Below are 25,669 nucleotides of genomic sequence, written 5' to 3' on the forward strand. Positions count from 1 at the left end.
TGGTGCCTGGAGAAGTGAGTGTACTGTAAATCTGCCCAAAATCTCACTAATGGCCCACCCGGGGAAGGAAAGGCACCCTGTGTGAACTATGTTTTCCAGTAGTTTTTTGTAGCTATTCACTCACAAAATCACACTTTTTAATAAAAAAAACAACATTTGATGTTATAATTTAAAAACAATGCTTAAACACTTCGAGAAAACAATTGTTTAGGTCTGGGAAAAATGAAAAAAAAAACATTTTCGGGAGGTTGTAGTTGTCCTTTAATTCAATTGTGTCCCTAGCAAGAGACCATTTTGCTAGCAGTTTTTCTGTCATGTACAATGTCCTACATGTGATGGCAGAATTTCCAAAACAAATGCCTGTCCAATTGATACAAATCATCATGATATTGTTCTGCCAGGTAGGCCTACTTTGCAGTCAACATTTAATTGGGAAGGTTTTTTGGGAAAGCCTTTAGAAATGTTCATTCAAACAGCGCATGATGACTGAATAGCGCATCACAAAGATTCAACCAAGACTTCATATCAAACTTTTTCAATACCTGGTTTGCAACCCATTTTTGCCTTAGTTAGCATTTACTGGTAGAAATCACAAGTGGAACCATTAAAGATTAGGAAGGATTTTTTTTAATTTTTATGAGCATGGCCTTATTTCTATTATTGCATATTGAATGACTGTCATTCATATTCCATTCACCCAACGTGCGCCATCGCGTGCATATATTCAAGATGACAGACAGTGACACATTCAATACCGCCTTGCACACTCTTGCCTGCATCTAGCTTATCTGGGGTGTGATCATTAGTCCAAACAGTTGTAAAACATTCAGTTGTGCAACTAAAACGAGAGTTTCTATTGGACAAATTCAGGTAGGTCCCTCCCGTTTCGTTTCGTTTGCTTCCTTTTAAGAAACGCTTTACAACAGAATCAGCGTAACTAATAGACCCCTGATCACCCGCACACACTGTTCACTTTCATAGCAGCCACACAGCATCATCACTTTGGACTTCAGTGCACAACACAACAGCTGTCTGTGACCAGGCACAATAACCTCTCCAAGCCAAACCTTCATACCATAACCGCTAACAGCTATACAGCCTAGCTACATCGTTGTCACCATATTAACATTATAGTCAACAAACTAGAACTAATGTTTTAATAAACATACAATCCATGTGTACAATCACACAGTACAGTTTACAGCAGTTACACCGGCGGGCCCCGGTGGCAGTAAATTAACAAAACTGAAAGCTTACCTTGACTTGCAAGAGTTGCAGTGTTGGATTGCCTTAGCCAGCTAGCTAACATAAATAACAACCTGACTCAAACAGAGAGGAATTCTAAGTAGGCAGAATTGACTGCATTAGCTGTAACGATCCCGGCAGTCTGAGTCGGGTCCTGTCTGTGGACTAGTTTTTCTGCTCGGGATCTCCAGTTTCCCGAGGGTTCTGGAACGCTCCGGGGAGCTCTCTTGATTTCCGCACCTGCATCCCATCAGCAATCTGCACACCTGGTCCTGATCATCACCCTTCTTAGGCTCTGGCCTATCATCCATTCCCTGCCGGATCGTTAGCCATGAACAGTAGGTTTACCAGAGTATCAGTCTTAGAGCTTCTAGCGTTAGTTTTGTTGTTTTGCACCTTGTTGGTTTGTTGTTTACTTACCTCCGTTTTGTTCCATCTGCAGTCACTCGTCCGGAACCTTCATCCAACCTCTGCCTGGTGGTCGGCGGCTGCCGAGCCATGATTGGATCAACCACTGCACCCCCAACAACTAACCAACGCCGCCCGCTCTGTTCCCTGGATAATTCAGCATCACTCTTGAATTTGTAAATAAACACTCACCTTCGTTTCAACTTACCTTGTCCTGGTCTGCTTCTGGGTTCTGGCTTTGTAACTCGTGACAGAACGATCCGGCCAGTAATGAACCCAGCGGACCTGGACTCTGTTCGCCATGCCATTTCCCATCAGGAGAAGATGTTGGGACAACATAGCACGGCACTACAGGAGATAGCGTTGTCAGTTCGGAACCTTTCTACCGGTCTGACGGAGGTCCAGAACCAGCGCAAGTTTCCGGTGGAGGATCCACTACCGGTTTCACCCATCTCGCCTGCCGCGTCTGGAGCTGTGTCCTTCCGTGAGCCCAAGGTTCCGACGCCGGATAAATATGAGGGGGAGCTGGGAAGATGCCGTTCTTTCCTTATGCAGTGTGGGTTAGTGTTCGATCTACAGCCCTACTCTTATGCCACAGACAAGGCTAGGATAGCCTTTGTGATTGAGTTGCTGCGTGGTCGAGCGCTGGAGTGGGCTTCAGCCGTTTGGGAACGACAAGACCCCTGCATGGCTTCATACCAGGGGTTCACGGCCGAGATGAGGAAGCTCTTCGACCATTCCGTCCGAGGGAGGGACGCAGCTAGGCGCCTGTTTTCGCTTCACCAAGGAACTCGCAGCGTGGCCGACTTCGTGATCGAGTTCAAGACGTTGGCTGTGGAGAGTGGGTGGAATGAGGAGTCTCTGCAAGCGGCCTTTTACCAGGGTCTGTCGGAGCAGCTCAAGGATGAGTTGATCTCCTATCCGGAGCCTAGTGACCTGGACAGCTTGGTAGCCTTGTCTATTCGGGTGGATAATCGAGTCCGAGAGCGAAGGAGGGAGAAGCAATGGGGTCCGTCCAATCGATCAGCTTCTCAGTTCCCAGTCGGGTCGGGTGGTGGACCAGAACACGTCGATCATTCTCCACCACAAAGGATTAGTGGAGAGGTCCTCTCTCCCGATTCTGAACCCATGCAAGTGGGGCGGCACGGGTTAACCAAGGAGGAGCGTCAACATAGACGTAAGACCAACTGCTGCCTCTACTGTGGTAGCTCGGGACATTACATCTCCACTTGTTCCCGGCGGTCGTCAAACTGCCCGGCTCGCTAAAGTTGGGAGGACTTTTTAGCGAGCCAGTTTCAACCTCTCAGTACCTCTGTCAGACCCCGTTTCCGGCTACCCTTGTGAACAGGAATCAGAGCTTAGCGATTAACGCTTTTATCGATTCAGGTGCCGATGGAAGCTTTCTTGATGCCGAGTTGGTGGAACAGCTGGGGCTTTCCAAGGAGCAATTGCCGGAAGCCATTGAAGCGACCACTCTGAACGGCAGTAGTCTGGCACGTATCACGATGAGGACTGAACCGGTTAAGATGCTGTTGTCGGGGAATCATTCGGAGATGATTTCATTCTTCATTCTGCCGTCTTCCCATGTTCCTCTGGTCCTTGGATACCCCTGGCTGAAGGAACTCAATCCCACGTTCGATTGGGTGACGGGCAAGGTAACGAGTTGGAGCCTTGATTGTCATGCTAACTGTCTCAAGACTGCCTGTCCCCATTCGGTTCCCAGTCAGGTGATTGAGGCTAAACCCCCAGATTTGTCCCTGGTTCCCGAGACATATCACGATTTGGGGAAGTGTTCAGTAAGCAGAAGGCTCTGTCACTCCCTCCCCACCGACCATATGATTGTGCCATCAACCTGTTCCCTGGAGCTGTCTACCCCAAGGGAAGGTTATACAGTATCTCCCGCCCTGAACGTGAGGCTTTGGAGACCTACATCAAGGAGTCCCTAGCTGCTGGTCTCGTTCGTCCCTCGTCATCACCCCTGGGGGCAGGATTCTTCTTTGTGGGTAAGAAGGATGGCTCTCTTCGACCGTGTATTGATTATCGGGGGTTGAATGACATCACGGTCAAGAACAAGTATCCCCTGCCCTTGATGAGTTCTGCCTTCGACTCCTTACAGGGTGCTACGGTGTTCACCAAAGCTAGACCTACGCAATGCGTATCACATGGTCCGGATCAGAGAGGGAGACGAGTGGTTGACGGGTTTCAATACACCGATGGGTCACTTGAGTATCAGGTGATGCCGTTTGGACTGACCAATGCTCCAGCGGTATTCCAGAGTATGGTGAACGACGTCCTGAGAGATATGATCGGTCTCTTTGTGTTTGTTTATCTGGATGACATTCTGATATTCTCGAAGGAACCTTCCGACCACGTCCAGCATGTCCGGCAGGTTCTGCAGCGATTGTTGGAGAATCGCCTGTTCGTGAAGGCCGAGAAGTGCGAGTTTCACGCCCACACGACATCCTTTCTCGGGTACATCATCTCCAGGGGAGAGATTAGGATGGACCAGGGAGAAGGTTAGAGCGGTTCTGGAATGGGCCCAGCCCGGTACGAGATTGCAGCTCCAGAGATTTTTGGGGTTTGCGAATTTCTACCGCAGATTCATCCGGGATTACAGCCGTGTGGCCGCTCCGTTAACTGCCTTGACTTCCAGTATCAGGAGCTTCAAGTGGAATCCGGAGGCGGATCGAGCGTTTCTGGATTTGAAGAGGCGATTCACCAACGCACCGATTCTCTCTCAACCGGACACGGCCCGTCAGTTCGTCGTTGAAGTGGCCGCGTCTGATGTGGGAGTTGGCGCCATCCTGTCGCAGCGATGCTCCACGGACAGTAAACTCCATCCCTGCGCCTACTACTCTCGTCGCCTTTCGCCTGCGGGAGAGGAATTACGATGTGGGTAACCGGGAGCTTCTCGCGGTGAAACTTGCCTTGGAGGAGTGGCGCCACTGGTTGGAGGGGGCGGAGCAACCGTTTATTGTCTGGACTGACCACAAGAATCTTGCTTACGTGCAATCGGCTAGACGTCTCAACTCCCGTCAGGCCAGGTGGTCGTTGTTTTTCGGACGATTCAATTTTTTCCCTGACGTTCCGACCTGGATCTAAGAACGGCAAGGCGGACGCCTTGTCTCGGATGTTCTCCAAGACGGAGGAGAGTGGGGCCAAGACCGAGACAATTCTCCCCCGGAACTGCGTCGTGGGAGCTGTTAGGTGGAAGATTGAGGAGGAGGTGATGGCGGCTCTTCGGACGCAGCCCGGTCCCGGTAACGGTCCACCCGGTCGGTTGTTTGTGCCTGAGTCGGTTCGTCCTGCGGTCCTCAAATGGTCCCACGCCAGCAAGATGGCTTGTCACCCTGGCGTGGCTCGGACGATGGCGTTTCTTCGCAGACGGTTTTGGTGGCCTGCCATGGCCGAGGATACTCGGGGTTAGGTTGCTGCCTGTCCAGTGTGTGCGCAGAATAAGGGTACCAATCGGCCCAGCTCTGGACTACTTCATCCCCTTCCTATTCCCCGGCGACCATGGTCGCATCTGGCCCTGGACTTTGTCACTGGGTTGCCCGCTTCTGAGGGGAACACGGTCGTTCTGACTATCGTGGACAGATTCAGCAAGTTCGCCCACTTTGTGCCAATTGCCAAGCTTCCCTCTGCCTCGGAGACGTCCGAGATCCTGGTTAGGGAGGTTTTCAGGGTCCACGGGTTGCCCAGTGATATCGTTTCCGACCGTGGCCCTCAGTTTACCTCTGCTGTCTGGAAGTCCTTCTGTTTGGCCATTGGAGCTACAGTCAGTCTCACATCTGGTTTTCACCCCCAATCTAATGGTCAGGCGGAGAGAGCCAACCAGAAGATGGAATCCACGCTACGCTGCCTGGCCTCTTCCAACCCCACCTCCTGGGTCTCTCAGTTGCCTTGGGTTGAGTATGCCCACAATACTCTCCCTACATCTGCCACTGGGATGTCCCCCTTCCAGTGCCTGTATGGCTACCAACCTCCCTTGTTCCCTTCTCAGGAGAAGGAGCTCTCAGTGCCTTCTGTTCAGGCCCATATTCGTCGTTGCCACCGGACCTGGCATCGGGCCAGAAAGGCACTCCTTAGAGTTTCGGACCGGTATCAGCTCCAGGCGAATCGTCGCCGGATCCCCGCTCCCACCTACACCATCGGAGATAGGGTCTGGTTGGCCACACGGGATCTTCCTTTACGGACTGAGTCTAGGAAGTTGTTACCGAAGTTCATTGGTCCGTTTGTGGTGGAGAAGGTGATCAATCCGGTGGCAGTTCGACTCAAACTCCCGAGGACGCTCAGAGTCCATCCCACCTTTCATGTCTCCTGCCTCAAGCCTGTTTTCCTCAGTCCTCTGTTGCCTCCTCCGCCTCCTCCTCCTCCTCCTCGGATGATCGGAGGTGGTCCTGCCTACACGGTGCGACGCATCATGGATTCAGACGGCGGGGCCGGGGTTTCCAGTATCTCGTGGACTGGGAGGGGTATGGTCCTGAAGAGAGGAGTTGGATTCCGCGCGACAGATCCTAGATGCTGACCTCATCCGTGACTTCTACCGCCTCCATCCTGGCGCTCCGGGGAGTCCGCCCGGTGGCGTTCGTCGGAGGGGGGGTACTGTAACGATCCCGGCAGTCTGAGTCGGGTCCTGTCTGTGGACTAGTTTTTCTGCTCGGGATCTCCAGTTTCCCGAGGGTTCTGGAACGCTCCGGGGAGCTCTCTTGATTTCCGCACCTGCATCCCATCAGCAATCTGCACACCTGGTCCTGATCATCACCCTTCTTAGGCTCTGGCCTATCATCCATTCCCTGCCGGATCGTTAGCCATGAACAGTAGGTTTACCAGAGTATCAGTCTTAGAGCTTCTAGCGTTAGTTTTGTTGTTTTGCACCTTGTTGGTTTGTTGTTTACTTACCTCCGTTTTGTTCCATCTGCAGTCACTCGTCCGGAACCTTCATCCAACCTCTGCCTGGTGGTCGGCGGCTGCCGAGCCATGATTGGATCAACCACTGCACCCCCAACAACTAACCAACGCCGCCCGCTCTGTTCCCTGGATAATTCAGCATCACTCTTGAATTTGTAAATAAACACTCACCTTCGTTTCAACTTACCTTGTCCTGGTCTGCTTCTGGGTTCTGGCTTTGTAACTCGTGACATTAGCTAAGTAAGTGAAAGGTAAACCTGTATATAGCCTCCACTACACCACTGGTCTCAGCTACTACATAGCATTATTGTGTGCTTGACGCAATGCTTGTTCTATTCAAACTGAACATATAGTTAACATGAATCTATTATTTAACAGTAGGCTATTACTTTTCTGTGTTAAAAACAATAGAACTGTGTGTGGATGTGTAAGTTAATCACATCAGTACTTTAAACAGTAACTTTTCTTATCTTGGAAAAGTCATTAAAAAAATGTAATTAAACTATGAAATACACCAGGTCTACCCTGCGGTTATGGGAAAAAAGTAGCGACTTTCAATCAAGCAAAAAGTAATTACATGGTGTGGAGCATGTCCCTCATGATAAGGTAAACTTGTACGCTTATATGACTGTTGAGAGGGTGTTGTGACTCAAGGTGCAAAGCCATGTACATTAACGTATACAGTATTTCAGCATCACCAACAGAATGAACAAGGAATCAGGGAGGACACAGTAAGAGACACATTGTAATTGTAGAAGAGACAATGAAGGATGGAACGAGAGAAGGATAGACAAGTCATGTCGCTCAGCAGTTTGATGGACAGCCCAGGTGTCATCTCTTTAAGTCAACCAGTCTAATTTGGGAATCTGCTCAAATTTCCATTTGACAGGCTATAGTGCAGGGCCCTGCATGGGCCTGTGCCCATATAGGACATACAGTTTCTATAGATGGCTCTTTATGGACTCCTCTCTGGTAAAACCATGGTTGACTCAACCTGAGGTTAGTGCTTAATGAAAGCATGTACTGTCTGACTTATTTACATTTTATGGGGTCCTGCCCTGCATGTGCCATGACACAGAGTCCGCACAAGAGAAAATGTCAAATTCCTCTCTCTGCTTGCAATATATATTACCTGCTTTACTTTGAGGTGGATCCCTGATTGTTCTAAAAGAGCTATACACTCTTTTTATGGCCTCATACAGAACTATACTATCAGGGTCTTTTCACCTCCAATACAGTACATAGGCCTACAGTGCATTGCAGAAGACCATTGTATTCGCAACAACTGTATTCTGAGATTACGCGAATAAACCAAATTTGGAACATCTCACCAGGGTAATCATTACCAGTGCCATGTCTTCTCCTCCCCAGCCTTACACACACCCGCTGTCTCATGGGTGTCTGAGCAGCCCTCTCCCTGGTATCATGTGACTGTGTTCTACTGTCCTTTGAGTGCAGTCTTTACCCTGAACCTGAGATCACAAATTAAATCTGGTTTATCCCAAAGACAGGCCGTGCTCTAAGTTCCTCCTGTGGCGGTCTCAGCAGGGGAGGACACGAGCGTGCGGAGAGGGTGGCCAAGAAGTCAGCCAATAGGATCTCTGTGTGTGTTCTCTCGAATGTCTGATGGGTCTGCATCAAGAAACCTCTCGAGCTTAATCAGTGTGTCTGAGAATAGAGGCACGTGTTTGACAGCCTGTCAGAAAAAGGGTATTTTATCAAATCTGGGGAATATTATTTTTGTTGGGTAATTACCGCACCAGCTGCTAAAATGTTTTTACATGCCATCAAGATGGCTTCTGCCACAGAGGGAGGACAGGAGGAGATAAGCTCGGGCAATCTGTTCTTACTGTGGTTGTGTGAAATTCTCTTCTGGGTTTTTACTGTTGGCCAGAAGATGTGACTGTCAAACAGAAGGCAGAATCAGTGAACCTTGGAACAATACATTAGGGATAGAATCTTAATCTTTGAATGCCATTTGTATGTACAGCGCTGTACACACTTTGTTCAAACCACCAACTGACTAATAGAAGATGGTTGCTATAATAGGATATTCATTTAAAATATGTTGGACAGTTTGGAAGTTCTATGCACAAAACTGATGTTAGTTGTGAAATGCAGAAAAATATACTGTATGTCTGTAAGAGGCTTCAGTATACTATTATCCGACACTGCTGGCCCCATGCTGCCACACTGACTCCTACCAGTAGCCACCAGCTCACATCATTCAAGGAGGCAGTGCAATTAACATTTTATGGTTTGGAGGAAATGTGTAATATTCTTGCCCTCGGCAACTATATCTAGCCTAGTTCTGTAAGTTCATTATCATTCATATTTTAAATGTCTCCTTTTGTTTTATATCTTCCATGAATCCTATTGTACGTAGTGTTTACATTTTGTGGCTTTCATACAATTTTCCCTTGTTGTAATAAAACCCTATGGTACAGTTAAATAAATCATTCTACTTCTGTTCTGAAGTGGACCCTCTCTGTCTCCAAAGTTATTGTCTATGATATGCTCTACTTGAGTGGGCCAGCATTCACTGTTTCGCAAGGCTAAATCCCATAGTGCAGCTTCTTGTGTTACACTCTACTTCTGTGGTTCCCAAACACATTGTCTAATGTTAACTTAAAATGTAGTTTGATGTGCTTTCTACATCCTGTCACGCCTACTATAACTGTCTTGATAGCAAACAGTACGAATATGGTTCAGGCTATAATTAAGCAATAAGGCCCGAGGGGGTGTGGTATATGGCCAATCTACCACGGCTAAGGGCTGTTCTTATGCACAACGCAACGCGTAGTGCCTGGATACAGCCCTTAGCCGTGGTATATTGGCAATATACCACAATCCCCCGAGGTGCCTTAATGCTATTATAAACTGGTTACCAATTAGAGCAGTAAAAAATTATGTTTTGTCATACCTGTGGTATATGATCTGATTTTCCACATTTGGTACGTTACAGCCTTATTCTAAAATGGATTCAATAAATACAAATCCTCAGCAATCTACACACAATACCCCATAATGACGAAGCAAAAACAGGTTAGGTTTATTTACATAAGTATTCAGACCCTTTGCTATGAGACTCGAAATTGAGCTCAGGTGCATCCTGTTTCTATTGATCATCCTTGAGATGTTTCTACAACTTGATTGGAATCCACCTGTGGTAAATTCAATTGAATCCACCTGTGGTAAATTCAATTGGTTGGACAATTGGTTGGACATGGGAAACAAACCCACATCCCTGCCGGCCATTCCCTCCCCTACCCTGGACGACGCTGGGCCAATTGTGCGCCGCCCCATGGGTCTCCCGGTCACGGCCGGCTACGACAGAGCCTGGATTCGATTGGTTGGACAATTGGTTGGACATGGGAAACAAACCCACATCCCTGCCGGCCATACCCGAGTGGCGCAGTGGTCTAAGGCACTGCATCGCAGTGCTAGCTGTGCCACTAGAGATCCTGGTTCGAATCCAGGCTCTGTCATAGCCGGCCGTGACCGGGAGACCCATGGGGCGGCGCACAATTGGCCCAGCGTCGTCCAGGGTAGGGGAGGGAATGGCCGGCAGGGATGTGGGTTTGTTTCCCATGGGGGCCAGTATGAAAAAAAAAAATAATAATAATGTATGCACTCACTAACTGTAAGTCGCTCTGGATAAGAGCGTCTGCTAAATGACTAAAAATGTAAAATGTAAAAAAAAAATTGGAAAGGCACACACCTGTCTTTATAAGGTCCCACAGTTGACAATGCATGTCAGAGCAAAAACCAACCAATGAGGTCAAAGGAATTGTCCGTAGAGCTCCAAGACAGGATTGTGTTGAGGCACAGATCTGGGGAAGCATACCAAAACAATTCTGCAGCATTGAAGGTCCCCAAGAACACAGTGGCCTCCATCATTCTTAAATTGAAGAAGTTTGAAACCATCAAGACTCTTCCAAGATCTGGCCACCTGGCCAAACTGAGCAATCGGGGGAGAAGGGCAGGGAGACTAGTCAGGTTGATTTTCTGAAAATAGCTGTGCAACAACGCAGAGAAGAATGGGAGAAACTCCCCAAATACAGGTGTGCCAAGCTTGTAGCGTTATACCCAAGAATACTTGAGGCTGTAATCGCTGCCAAAGGTGCTTCAACAAAGTACTGAGTAAAGGGTCTGAATACTTGTATGTAAATGTGATATTTCCGGTTTTTATTTTTTATAACTTGGCAAAAATGTCTAAAAACCTGTTTTTGCTTTGTCATTATGGGGTATTGTGTGAAGATTGATGAAAAACAATTTAATTTTACAATAAGGCTGTAACCTAACAAAAAATTCAAGGGATCTGAATACTTTCCGAAGGCACTGTATACAGTGGGGGAAAAAAGTATTGAGTCAGCCACCAATTGTGCAAGTTCTCCCACTTAAAAAGATGAGAGAGGCCTGTAATTTTCATCACAGGTACACGTCAACTATGACGGACAAAATTAGGAAAAAAAATCGAGAAAATCACATTGTAGGATTTTTTATGAATTTATTTGCAAATTATGGTGGAAAATAAGTATTTGGTCAATAACAAAAGTTTCTCAATACTTTGTTATATACCCTTTGTTGGCAATGAAACAGGTCAAACGTTTTCTGTAAGTCTTCACAAGGTTTTCACACACTGTTGCTGGTATTTTGGCCCATTCCTCCATGCAGATCTCCTCTAGAGCAGTGATGTTTTGGGGCTGTCGCTGGGCAACATGGACTTTCAACTCCCTCCAAAGATTTTCTATGGGGTTGAGATCTGGAGACTGGCTAGGCCACTCCAGGACCTTGAAATGCTTCTTACGAAGCCACTCCTTCGTTGCCCGGGCGGTGTGTTTGGGATCATTGTCATGCTGAAAGACCCAGCCACGTTTCATCTTCAATGCCCTTGCTGATGGAAGGAGGTTTTCACTCAAAATCTCACGATACATGGCCCCATTAATTATTTCCTTTACACGGATCAGTCGTCCTGGTCCCAAAGCATGATGTTTCCACACCCATGCTTCACAGTAGGTATGGTGTTCTTTGGATGCAACTCAGCATTCTTTGTCCTCCAAACACGACGAGTTGAGTTTTTACCAAAAAGTTATATTTTGGTTTCATCTGACCATATGACATTCTCCCAATCCTCTTCTGGATCATCCAAATGCACTCTAGCAAACTTCAGACGGGCCTGGACATGTACTGGCTTAAGCAGGGGGACACGTCTGGCACTGCAGGATTTGAGTCCCTGGCGGCGTAGTGTGTTACTGATGGTAGGCTTTGTTACTTTGGTCCCAGCTCTCTGCAGGTCATTCACTAGGTCCCCCCCGTGTGGTTCTGGGATTTTTGCTCACCGTTCTTGTGATCATTTTGACCTCACGGGGTGAGATCTTGCGTGGAGCCCCAGATCGAGGGAGATTATCAGTGGTCTTGTATGTCTTCCATTTCCTAATAATTGCTCCCACAGTTGATTTCTTCAAACCAAGCTGCTTACCTATTGCAGATTCAGTCTTCCCAGCCTGGTGCAGGTCTACAATTTTGTTTCTGGTGTCCTTTGACAGCTCTTTGGTCTTGGCCATAGTGGAGTTTGGAGTGTGACTGTTTGAGGTTGTGGACAGGTGTCTTTTATACTGATAACAAGTTCAAACAGGTGCCATTAATACAGGTAACGAGTGGAGGACAGAGGAGCCTCTTAAAGAAGAAGTTACAGGTCTGTGAGAGCCAGAAATCTTGCTTGTTTGTAGGTGACCAAATACTTATTTTCCACCATAATTTGCAAATAAATTCATAAAAAATCCTACAATGTGATTTTCTGGAGAATTTTTTTCTCAATTTGTCTGTCATAGTTGACGTGTACCTATGATGAAAATTACAGGCCTCTCTCATCTTTTTAAGTGGGAGAACTTGCACAATTGGTGGCTGACTAAATACTTTTTTTCCCCACTGTATCACGGCTTTCAGCCAATCAGCATTCAGGGCTCAAACCACCCAGTTTATAATTATGATTTTGGCAGTTTGTCTACCAACCGTGTGCAAAGTTGTCATCAAGGCAAAGGGTGGCACTTTGATTAAATTAGCGGATTCTGTGTAGTATTTTAACACAACAACCAAAATCATTGCCAAATGTTTTAAATAAGCTGCCAATAGTCCGATTTGTAATACCAATGTATCCGAACATATCCTGAAAACACAACATATTTGAATCGATCGAAGAGAGTTAGGAGTGAAATTTACTGTAACAGTTCAAGAGGTGAGCTACAGTAGTCATCTCACATGAAATCACCATCCACCCTGTTAAAAATACAAACAAAATACTTTATCAGGTTTCAGTTAATTAGATTCATGGAAATGTGTCTTGCAGAAGCTGATTGTCATTGGTAATTATCAGTGGAGATTAAAAGATATGCACTGGCAGCTGTCATTTCTATCATGGTCTCTGAGGTTCAATGGGAGACTGACAGGAACCATTAATTATCAATTACTCAATAAACATAACTATATATTTGAATTAAACCATTTGAAATGTTTAGATCTTTGAATTTTACAGGGGATGATGAGGTCCGGATACTGAATTTACTTCAAGCATATTTTAAGGGATATTATAAGAATACCTTACAATGTATTATTGTGCATTCTCTGTATTGACATATGTTCCTGAAAAAATCCAGTTTTCCCTATTTATTCAGAACCCTGGATGCACCCAGAGGAATTTGAATTCCACAAATGTCCATTTATGAGGAAATTGGGTGTGACAATTTAATGAGGAGGCTGTCTTCGTGCTGAGAACAAAGGCTCGTCCTCTGAAGTCCTTTTGTTCACACATAATTATCAGATGACCTCTAGTGTGACATTGTAATGCCATCGCATGTAAGTCAGGGTCCCATAGTGAAGAGCTATGCTGATAGCAGAGGTCTGTCTCCATTTACTAGAGTGCTGTGTTAAATGTCAAGGAGCTCCAACAAAACCCATTATATTCCTTGGCTCCACTGTCTTTAATAAGGGCAGAAATTGATACATTAAAAGGCGCCATGGGGGGACAATTCACACATGCTGCTCCCACCAATGTGAACAGACAGTTGCTGTGTGAGCTCCTTGACACACTGTGAGACAGCTAGCCAGCTACTGTACTGTAATTATTGTACAGACGACCTGACATGTGAGTGTTGTGGCCATGTTGTGAGTCACTTCTCTAGCATTAGTATCAAATCAAAATCCAATCAAATTGTATTTGTCACATGCGCCGACTACAACGGGTATAGATTTTAAAGTGAAATAGGCCTCACTCCCCCCTATCTGAGATACCTACTGCAGCCCTCATCCTCCACATACAATACCCATTCTGTCAGTCACATTCGGTTAAAGGTCCCCAAAGCACACACATCCCTTTGTCGCTCCTCTTTTCAGTTTGCAGCAGCTAGCGACTGGAACGAGCTGCAAAAAACACTCAAACTGGACAGTTTTTTCTCCATCTCTTCATTCAAAGACATTCTTACTGACAGTTGTGGCTGCTTCGCGTGATGTATTGTTGTCTCTACCTTCTTGCCATTTGTGCTGTTGTCTGTGCCCAATAATGTTTGTACCATGTTTTGTGCTGCTACCATGTTGTGCTGCTGCCATGTTGCGTTGCTACCTTGTTGTTGTCATGTTGTGTTGGTACTATGCTGTGTTGTCATGTGCTGCTGCCATGTTATGTTGTTGTCTTAGGTCTCTCTTTGTGTAGTGTTGTGGTGTCTTTCTTGTCGTGATGTGTGTTTTGTCCTATATTTTTATTTTATTTTTTATTTTTAATCCCAGCCCCCGTCCCCGCAGGAGGACTTTTGCCTTTTGGTAGGCCGTCATTGTAAATAAGAATTTGTTGTTAACTGACTTGCCTAGTTAAATAAAAAAAGAAACTCAAAGAAATGCTTACTAGACCTTCCCAACGATGCATATTAATAAAAATAAAATTAGTATTAAAAATGAACACATGGAATAAAATACACAAGAATGAAACTATATACAGGGAGTACCAGATATTATTCATGGGAACGTTTGTCACTAACAGAATTAGCAGGGTTTCTGTGTCTACATTCTCAGACTCACTACTGAGAAGTGGGGCTGTCCTAAAGAGGTTAACACAAGTCCTTAGGGAGAGGAACACACACACACACACACACACCGGTACGTGTTTGGACATCTTGCTCAGTGTATAGGACCATACTACTCAGTGAATTTCACAAAAATAAAAATAGTGAAACGTTTAGAAAGTTATTATTTTTTAGATAAAACTATACTAAATATATTCACGTCACCAAATAACTGATTTAAACACACTGTTTTGCAGTGAAGGTCCACAGTAGCCTCAACAGCACCCTCTATGATAGCAGCATGGTGTAGCTGGAGGACAGCTATTTTCCGTCCTCCTCTGGGAACATTGTCTTCAATACAAAACCTAGGAGGCTCCTGGTTCTCACTCCCTTCCATAGACTTACACAGTATTTACTTCCGGAGGATGTCCAACCTATTAGAGCTCTTGCAGTATGAACTAACATGTTGTCCATCCAATCAAAGGATCAGATAATTAATCTAGTACTGAAAGCATACGCTAAAGCTAGCTAGCACTGCAGTGCATAAAGTGTGGTGAGTAGATGACTCAAAGAGAGAGAAAGACAACAGTTAATTAATTTCTTAAAATATTAAGAAGCAAAAAGAGAGAGAGTGCTAAATAAATGTTGTTGTATTTTTTTGTCTTAGTTTACCTTTCACTTACTTAGCTAATGCAACTAATTTAGCATACTCAACAACCTGACTCAAACAGAGAGGAATGCTATTTATGTTAGCTAGCTGGCTAAGGCTATCCAACACTGCAACTCTTCCAAGTCAAAGTAAGCTTTCGGTTTTATTAATTTATTGCCACTGCTTGCTTTACACTGTACTGTGTGATTGTACACATGAATTGGATTGTGTTTTTACTAACACGTTAGTTCTAGTTTGTTGACTATAATGTTAATATGGTGACAATGATGTAGCTAGGCTGTATAGCTGTTAGTGGTTATGGTATGAAGGTTTGGCTTGAAGAGGTTATTGTGCCTGGTCACAGACAGCTGTTGTGTTGTGCACTGAAGTCCAAAGTGATGATGCTGTGTGGCTGCTATGAAAGTGAACAGTGTGTGCGGGTGATCAGTTGTCAATTAGTTACGTCGATTCTGTTGCAATACGTTTCTTAAAAAGGAAGCAAACGGAATGAAACAGGGAGGGAACTACCTACATTTGTCCAATAGAAACTCTGTTTGGACTAATGATTACAACCCAGATCAGCTAGATGCAGGCAAGAGTGTGCAAGGCAGTATTGAATGTGTCACTGTCTGTCACCTTGATTACTCCAATTAGTCTATCTACCTCTGCACAGTTGCTAGTGAGGACACAAGGGGATCAGCTTTCCCTTCTCTCCGAGACACAGCAGGGAGACCAACCCACCCGCTCTACATGCATGATACACATGCAGTACCAGTCAAAAGTTTGGACACACCTACTCATTCAAGGGTTTTTCTTAATTTTTACAATTTTCTACATTGTAGAATAATAGTGAAGACATCAAAACTATGCAATAACACATATGGAATCATGTAGTAACCAAAAACAAAAAAAGTGTTAAACAAATCAAAATATGTTTTATATTTGAGGTTCTTCGAAGTAGCCACCCTTGATGACAGCTTTGCACACTCTTGGCATTCTCTCAACCAGCTTCATGAGGTAGTCACCTGGAATGCATTTCAATTAACAGGTGTGCCTTGTTAAAAGTTAATTGGTGGAATTTATTTCCTTCTTAATGTGTTTGAGCCAATCAGTTGTGTTGTGACAAGGTGTGTGTGTGTGTGGGGGGGTATACAGAAGATAGCCCTATTTGGTAAAAGACCAAGTACATATTATGGCAAGAACAGCTCAAATAAGCAAAGAGAAATGACAGTCCATCATTACTTTAAGACATGAAGGTCACTCAATCTGGAAAATGTCAAGAACTTTGAACGTTTCTTCAAGTGCAGTCGCAGCAACCATCAAGCGCTATGATGAAACAGGCTCTCATGAGGACCGCCACAGGATTGGAAGACCTGCTGCAGAGGGTAAGTTCATTATAGTTAACTTCACATCAGATTGCAGCCCAAATAAATGCTTCACAGAGTTCAAGTAACAGACACATCTCAACATCAACTGTTCAGAGGATGCTGCGTGAATCAGTCCTTCATGGTCGCATTGCTGCAAAGAAACCACTACTAAAGGACACCAATAAGAAGAAGAGACTTGCTTGGGCCAAGAAACACGAGCAATGGACATTAGACCGTTGGAAATCTGTCCTTTGGTCTGATGAGTCCAAATGTGAGATTTCTGGTTCCAACCGCCGTGTCTTTGTGAGACGCAGAGTAGGTGAACGGATGATCTCCGCATGTGTGGTTCCCACCGTGAAGCATGGAGGAGGAGGTGTGATGGTGTGGGGGTGCAGCCAGCAAGTGTTCAGCATATGTGGGAACTCTTTCAAGACTGTTGGAAAAGCATTCCTCATGAAGCTGGTTGAGAGAATGCCAAGAGTGTGCAAAGTTGTCATCAAGGCAAAGGGTGGCTACTTTGAAGAATCTCAAATATAAAATATATTTTTAATTGTTTACTTTTTTGGTTACTCCATGATTCCATATGTGTTATTTCATAGTTTTTATGTCTTCACTATTATTCTACAATGTAGAAAATAGTCAAAATAACGAAAAACCCTTGAATGAGTAGGTGTGTCCAAACTTTTCACTGGTACTGTATAGAAACACATGCGCGCACACACACACAAACACACTGAGAATCATTCACAGACACTCACCTGTCACAATCCGGGTTAGAACTCCGGTCTCAGAAGTGTAGAGCTGGGGGTACTACCCCTTAGCCACAGAGGAGCTGTTGTAGGACCCAAATGAAACACCCAAGGCAATACTCCAGGCAAGTAGATTTAATGTTCACAAAACAGGAGGCAAAACAAAACAACTCCACGAGGGGAGAAAAACAAACTAAAGATAACTTCAAAAACTTACTAGGACAGACACGGTGAGACAAAGCAGGAGACACACAGTCAGGACGCAATAACCAAGTGACAAACAAGGGGAAAACACACAGCTAAAATACACAAGGGGGAAACAAGGCACAGGTGACCTGGATAAGCTAATTAGGACACATGAGGAAGAACTAAGGCAAAGGGGAACACAGCTGACCTCTAGAGGCCAGGAGACAAACAGGGGAAGCAGGAAGCTGACAGGACCCCCCTCCTCTAGGAACGACTCCTGACGTTCCTTCCAGAACACCCTGGCCCCAGGGGTGCGAAAATCTCGGATCAACCCTGGGTCCAGGATGTCCCTGGCTGGAACCCAGGAGCGCTCCTCTGGCCCGTAGCCCTCCCAGTCCACCAGATACTGCAGAGAGTTCTGGACCCTCCGGGAGTCCAGTATCCGGCGGACTGTGTAGGCTGGCTGGCCGTCTATGATCCTGGGAGGTGGCGGGGGTCTGTGGGGGGGGCAAAAGGAGAAGACAAGACAGGTTTAAGGAGTGAAACATGAAAAGTGGGGTTAACTCTAAGGGAGCGAGGCAGAACTAAACGATACGAAACAGGGTTAACCTTTCTAGCAATGCGGAAAGGGCCGATGTATCTCTGGGAAAGCTTCTTGGATTCGACCCGGAGGGGCAAGTTCTTAGTGGCCAACCAAACTCTCTGACCAGCTCGGAAACTAGGGTCAGTCCGGCGGTGGCGATTAGCCTGACTTTGGTATCTCTGGGAGGTCCGAAGGAGGGTACACCTGGCCTTCTTCCAGGTCCGCCTACAGCGTTGGACAAAGCGCTGGGCCGAGGGAACACCAACTTGCGCCTCTTCCTCTGGAAATAATGGAGGGTTGTAACCGAACTGGCATTCGAAGGGGGACAATCCGGTGGCTGAGGACTGGAGGGTGTTGTGGGCATATTCAGCCCAAATGATATAGGTGGCCCAAGACGTGGGATTACTGGCCGCCATACACCGCAGGGTGGTCTCCAGATCCTGATTAATCCGTTCCGTTTGGCCATTAGACTCTGGATGGAATCCTGACGATAGGCTGGCTGTGGCCCCAATAAGCCTGCAGAAGGCCCCCCAAAACCGGGACGAGAATTGGGGACCTCGGTCAGAGACCACGTCCAGGGGAATGCCAAATATCCGGAAGACATGGTTCATGAGGAGCTCAGCAGTCTCCTTAGCCGAGGGCAGTTTGGGCAGGGGAATAAACCGGGCAGCCTTAGAGAAACGGTCTACCACCACAAGGATGACGGTGTTGCCCTGGGATAGAGGGAAGTCCCGTAACAAAGTCCAGAGAAAGGTGTGACCATGGCCTTCGAGGAACAGGTAAGGGATGGAGCAGTCCCTGGGGTCGCTGGCGTGTCGACTTTCCCTGGTTGCACACAGGGCAGGCCTCAACATAGACCTGCACGTCCCTTCTTGATGGACGGCCACCAAAACCGCCGCCGGAGGAACTCCAGTGTGCGAGCACTGCCAGGATGGCATGTCAAGGGCGACTCATGACCCCACTGCAAGACGCGGCCCGAACCGAGAGAGGAACGTACAGGCGACCGGCAGGACCACCGCCTGGATCGGGCTCATGGGCAAGAGCTCCGCACCCTCTTTCTAGTTCCCACTGAAGAGGTGCGACGATCCTAGACCTCGGAATAATCGATGCCAAGGGCTTCTCTTGTACCTCGGGAGAATAGACTCGAGACAGAGCATCCGGCTTGACGTTCTTGGTGCCAGGTCGGTAAGTCAGGAGGAACTGGAATCGATTAAAGAAAAGGGACCATCGTGCTTGCCGAGGGTTCATCCGCTTAGCCTGTTGGAGATATTCCAGGTTCTTGTGGTCTGTGAGAACCTGGAAAGGGTGCTGAGCCCCCTCAAGCCAATGGCGCCACTCTTCCAAGGCCAGTTTTACCGCAAGCAACTCTAGATCCCCCACGTGGTAGTTGCGCGGCCTCAGACAGGCGGCGAGACATGAAGGCACAAGGGTGTAATCTCCCATCCGCACCCCTCTGTGACAGGACGGCTCCCACCCCCACCTCTGAGGCGTCCACCTCCACCACGAAAGGTCTCTCTGGGTCAGGGGTCACCAGAATCGGAGCAGAAGTGAAGCGGCGCTTGAGATCCTCGAAGGCCCCTGCTGCTTCCGGACCCCAGTGAATCTTGGTCCCTCCTCCCTTGGTAAGCGTCGTCAAGGGGGCTACCACCGAGCTGAAATTCTTGATGAACTTCCGATAGAAGTTAGAAAAGCCAATGAACCGTTGAACCTCCTTGACCGTGGCAGGTGTGGGCCAATCGTGGACCGCCTTGACCTTCTTGGGATCCATCTCTAGGTGCCCGGGAGTGACAATAAACCCGAGAAACTGAGTCTGAGAAACATGAAATTCACACTTCTCAGGCTTAACGTAGAGGTGATTGTCAAGGAGCCTCTGGAGAACCCGGCTAACATGCCCCTCATGTTCCTTCAGTGACCTCGAGAAGATGAGGATATCGTCCAGGTACACGAAGACGAACAGATTAAGCATATCCCGGAGAACATCATTAATCAGGGCTTGGAATACTGCGGGGGCATTGGTGAGCCCGAACGGCATCACCCGATATTCATAGTGTCCCGTGGGCGTAGTTGAACGCCGTCTTCCATTCGTCTCCTGGCCGGATCCGCACGAGATGGTAAGCATTGCGGAGATCCAGCTTAGTAAAAATGGAAGCCCCTTGAAGCAGCTCAAAAGCAGTGGCCATGAGCGGAAGAGGGTATCGATTCGAACCGTGATCTTGTTGAGTCCCCGGTAATCAATACAAGGCCTCAGACCCCCGTCTTTCTTTCAACAAAAGAAGCCCGCCCAGCCGGGAAGTAGAGGCATAGATGAGGCCGGCTGCCAAGGACTCCTTAATGTAGGTGTCCATAGCTGCGTGCTCGGGGAGGACAAGGAAAGATCCGACCTCTAGGAGGGCAGCACCCAGGGAGTAGATCAATGGCACAGTCATAAGTGCGATGAGGCGGTAAGGCAGTGGCCCGGGCCTTGCTGAACACTGCCTTGAACCGATGGTAAACACTGGGGACTCGGGAGACGTCAACAGACTCTTGAAACTGGGTACTAGGGGCTGAGGAACTCTGAAGCATGCAGGTGAGTTGGCAAGTGAGACCCCAGCTAAGAATGGTGCCAGTAGGCCAGTCGATCTGGGGATTATGTCTGCATAGCCAAGGGTGACCCAGGATAATAGGATACTCGGGAGAGTCAATGAGATAGAAGGTCTCCTCCTGCTGGTGTTGAGAGATGGTAAGTCGCAGGGACTGAGTCGCCTCAGTAACTTTTCCTGGTTCCAGAGGTCTGCCATCTAAGGCTGTAACTGCCTTTGTGATTGAGTTACTGCGTGGTCGAGCGCTGGAGTGGGCTTCAGCCGTTTGGGAACGACAAGACCCCTGCATGGCTTCATACCAGGGGTTCACGGCCGAGATGACCTGTCGTCACTGGGAGGTGACCGGGGGGAAGGGGGAGGACCAAGGAGGCGTTCAAAGAGCTGGTGAAGGGAACTCATCATTTCGGCCAGGAGTTGAGAATGTCTAGTCATCAGCTCCTCTTGTCGGCTGAGAACGGCTTCATGGCGCTGGAAAGAAGCCTCATGTCGAATGATCACCGCCAACAGGTCCTGGGAACTGAGTGTTTCTGGGTCCATGATTGACTTGGTTATTCTGTCACAATCCGGGTTAGAACTCCGGTCTCAGAAGTGTAGAGCTGGGGGTACTACCCCTTAGCCACAGAGGAGCTGTTGTAGGACCCAAATGAAACACCCAAGGCAATACTCCAGGCAAGTAGATTTAATGTTCACAAAACAGGAGGCAAAACAAAACAACTCCACGAGGGGAGAAAAACAAACTAAAGATAACTTCAAAAACTTACTAGGACAGACACGGTGAGACAAAGCAGGAGACACACAGTCAGGACGCAATAACCAAGTGACAAACAAGGGGAAAACACACAGCTAAAATACACAAGGGGAAACAAGGCACAGGTGACCTGGATAAGCTAATTAGGACACATGAGGAAGAACTAAGGCAAAGGGGAACACAGCTGACCTCTAGAGGCCAGGAGACAAACAGGGGAAGCAGGAAGCTGACACTCACCATGCTGCTAATTGTGCTGCTGTTTCCTATAGCCATGCTGAGGTGTTATAATCTGCAAGTGAATGAACTTGTTTTCAACAGTATAATGAGCTATGAAGAACTGAAGTTGTATGATGGAGACACTTTACAACATAATGGGTAAACCAATGCCAAGAAGAGATACAGTAAGAGGGCTATATCCCATTCCATACTTTAGTAGCAAAAAAAGTTGATGTGTCTTACTTTGGTCCTTGAAGGAATGTCTCTTCCTTTAGGTGCTTTGTATTTTCTCAAAGACACAATTAGTACTGCAAATTTCAATTACATAACAGTTGTTGCGTTAGCATTTGTGTGGGTAGATTTTAGATGGAAAACAAAAATACTTAATTAAGTCTTGATGAGCCTGATGATGATTCAGATAAAGACAAAGACAAGTCTTTGTTAATATTACATGATTACATTTGCATGCTATTGGCAATTGTTCTGCAATCCTCCAGTTCTCCCTGCTGCTGTCAATTCAGCTTTTACTCAAAATATGTTTGCCCCATGGATCAACACTGTTAAGTGAAAGGAGAAAAATGTAGGCCTATTTTTGTTTAAAATTGCCCATGGTTACTTACTGCAAAACTATTTTAGAGAAAAAAGTGTTTTGCCTTGATATGATATGATGTCTGATGCCCAAGCAAATGTTTAGAGGCTATTCACCAGCTCAGGGCTAAATTGCCATAATAGTGTCTCTAATTACATAATCTGAGGTGTCAGCTGGTATTTTGTGTTGCAAGGACCCAATATATTTGAGCTCCATAAATATGTAATTTCCCCCATGAAAATCAATTTGGGACAAATTATGTGACTTACTGTATGCATTTTAAATCTTTGATAAGTTAACTATGCCTTACTAAACTGTGTGCAATTCATCTTACTGTGGATTAATTTTCTACCAGAAAAAGAAAAGCTTCTACATCAGAAATACATATCTCTCCTTCCCCCATTCCGTTGCTTACAGCGAAATACAATGTTGATGTACGCTTGAAATACACTACTACCACCCCTAACTCCTTCCCAACAAAATGTAATCGTCCAGTTGCTGTAACAATGTCCTGTGGGGTAAATGGACTAGATCCTAATACAGTGTGATGGGGTGAGATAAGGCTTGGCTGGGGTTTGAGCAGTGTCTTGGTGTGGTCCTAGATAACCCACATCAACAGGCAAAGGGTACAGCCTAGCCTAGCAGAGAGGCCACCATGGCTCCCAAGGGCCCAAGAGCGATGACCCCCATGTCCACATGTTCCAACGGGCCATCCCCTGCTTTCTACAGGACCAAATCTGACAAGCTTTCAAGCCAGGGTCATATTCTGTTGCGGATCTTCCAAAAAAGGATATGGAACAAAACAGAACAGCGCTTGTCAGTGTTGGAAGGAGACAATGTATTGAAATAATGACCCCTTGGTGTTTTAGCTTCCAGACGGTTTAGAGAGGGAGCGGGGGAAAATTGAAATCTATTACATGTTGAATAATTTACTGCCTCGCTCTCTGAGAACATAAAACATCCCTCTCTTCTGTGCCTCGCTGTTAGGTATCTGCAACTGGTGGGTATTTTTATGGCATAGTTTTTTACCTGCTCTAACAAAGCAAGCCACAGACATTAGATGTCCTGTGAAAATAACTCAAGGACATAAAAAGCAATATCACCAACCAGTGCAAGCATTCTGCACTTTTTATATTTATGTATTTAGTGTGGCTTGTACGACATCTCATTCTGAACACTGTATACTAGCCTTGAGGGCTTCCCTGCAATTTAACATCATCTTAACAATAGCCACATGTGACAGATCCCAATGTGGAGCCTTAGCAGTTAAAACCACCCCCTGCTGTTGTGGCTGTTATGGTTAGGAGAGGGTATGTATTGCATCAGGTTTACCAGCCTGTCAGCCCCTCTGTCCTGGGGGAGACATTGGTGTGATGGAGTACATTGTTTCCCTCTAAATCTCTGTATGGTACAAAAACAGCAACAAAAGGCATGGCTGTTAGAATGTGTCACAGTCACACTTTTTCCCCGCCATGTCTATACTCAATTAACCATAATGGGTCCCTTTTGTTTGCATTGTTGGAAGGGCAAGACATTTCTATTTCAGACGTCAACTCCGCTTGTGTCTGAAAAGACTAAATGAGGGGTGAGGTTGTTGTTGTTTTTGTTTTATGCATTTCATGGAATTTCACCAGTTCCCCAGTTCCCCTGGGCATCCATCTTTTATATTCTACAATCTGGTGGCACAATCAGGTGCATATAGACTATCAGGTGCTAATGTTTCTACTAACCCCCGGTCAACAGCTTTGTTTGTTCTGCTACATTGAAACAGTTTTTTATTCACTGGTGCATATTCATTTTCAAAGGCAAATTTGGTTACTTTCTCCCTCCAGTTACTAATGTAAACAGTTGACTATGTGTGTGCATACGTGCAGGTATGTCTGGGCATACAGGTGCTTGTTCATGAACTAATAGCCTCTGTGTAGTAGACTGTAAGTAAAGTAAAGTAATGGACTATGTGATGTGCAGCTCCAGAAGCATGACCGTGAGAATGAGGATGTCCCCTCCAAGTGGAGAACAGAGGAGGAGATGGCTGCAGAGCCCTTCGATCTGAGGAAACAGTTGAGCTAAACTCTCCGGTAAAGACCCTCTTTAAGTATTTGTATAATTAGGGCTGGGAATTGCTAGGGACCTCACAATATGACATTATCGCGATACTTAGGTGCCAATACGATATGTATTGCGATTCTCACGATTCTATATGTATTGCAATTCAATACTGTGATTCTATTGTGATTTGATGTTCCAAACCCAGATAACAAGCACACCTTTGGCCGACCTATCAAAGTGCGTGCGGAATATGTCGTTTGGAGAGCATTTACACATTAGGAAGATGTCGGTGAGACATCAGAATATACATCATGCCTACGTTGGGCAGAAATACAGTATGTGTTCTATATGGGAACATATTGCTCACTCTAGTATTCACACCCCTTGACTTTTTCCCCATTTTGTTGTGTTACAATGTCCTGCTGAAAGGTGCATTTGTCTCCAAGTGTCATTTGGAAAGCAGACTGAGCCAGGTTTTCCTCTATGATTATGTCTGTGCTTAGCTCTATTCCTTTTATTTTTATCATTAAAAACTCCCCAGTCTTTGCCGATGACAAGCATACCCATAACATGATGCAGCCACCACCATGCTTGAAAATATGAAGAATAGTACTCAGTGATGTGTTGTGTTGGATTTGCCCCAAACATAACGCTTTGTATTCAGGATATAGTTAATTTCTTTGCAATTTCTTTTGTAGTTTTACTTTACTGCCTTATTGCAAACAGGATGCATGTTTTGGAATATTTTTGATTCTGAACAGGCTTCCTTCTTTTCACTTTGCCAATTAGGTTAGTATTGTGAAATCCCTGAGCGGTTTCCTTCCTTTCCGGCAACTGAGTTAGGAATGACACCTGTATCCTTGTAGTGACTGGGTGTATTGATACACCATCCAAAGTGTAAATAATAACTTCACCATGCTCAAAGGGATTTTTACAATATTATTTTATTCATTTTACCCATCTACCAATGCGAGGCATTGGAAAACCTCCCTGGTCTTTGTGGGGTGTGTGGGGGGGTGGGGTGGGGGGGTGACGTGTCTGTCCTAAATCTAGGAGATATTACAAAACTTGTAACACATATTTAACCCCTTTTTTGGGGTAGGCACGATACTACCTTCATACTTACATTTGTTTTTTTAACCGGTACCGGTTACCTTCAGATGAGTCCCGGAGAACACCATTGAGTTCGTGAGAGTCTCCACTTTCCATAAAGTGGTCATAATAGTTTGTAGGTTAAATCTTTTGGACACTATAGACGTGTACTTGAGAAGCATCAGAAAATGATTTTTGATTAGTCATGGAAATAAAAGTGCTAAGAACATGTTGGCTCACTAAT

At 46.0% G+C, this 25,669-nt stretch overlaps 1 pseudogene; it reads left to right on the plus strand.

The window, feature by feature from the left end:
• LOC121577760 overlaps positions 1 to 24,354 on the plus strand; it is a 348,720-nt pseudogene extending 324,366 nt beyond the window's left edge.
• The last annotated feature ends 1,315 nt before the right edge of the window (positions 24,355 to 25,669 follow it).

The sequence above is a fragment of the Coregonus clupeaformis genome, chromosome 12 (assembly GCF_020615455.1).
Source record: "Coregonus clupeaformis isolate EN_2021a chromosome 12, ASM2061545v1, whole genome shotgun sequence".
Classification (NCBI taxonomy): domain Eukaryota; kingdom Metazoa; phylum Chordata; class Actinopteri; order Salmoniformes; family Salmonidae; genus Coregonus; species Coregonus clupeaformis.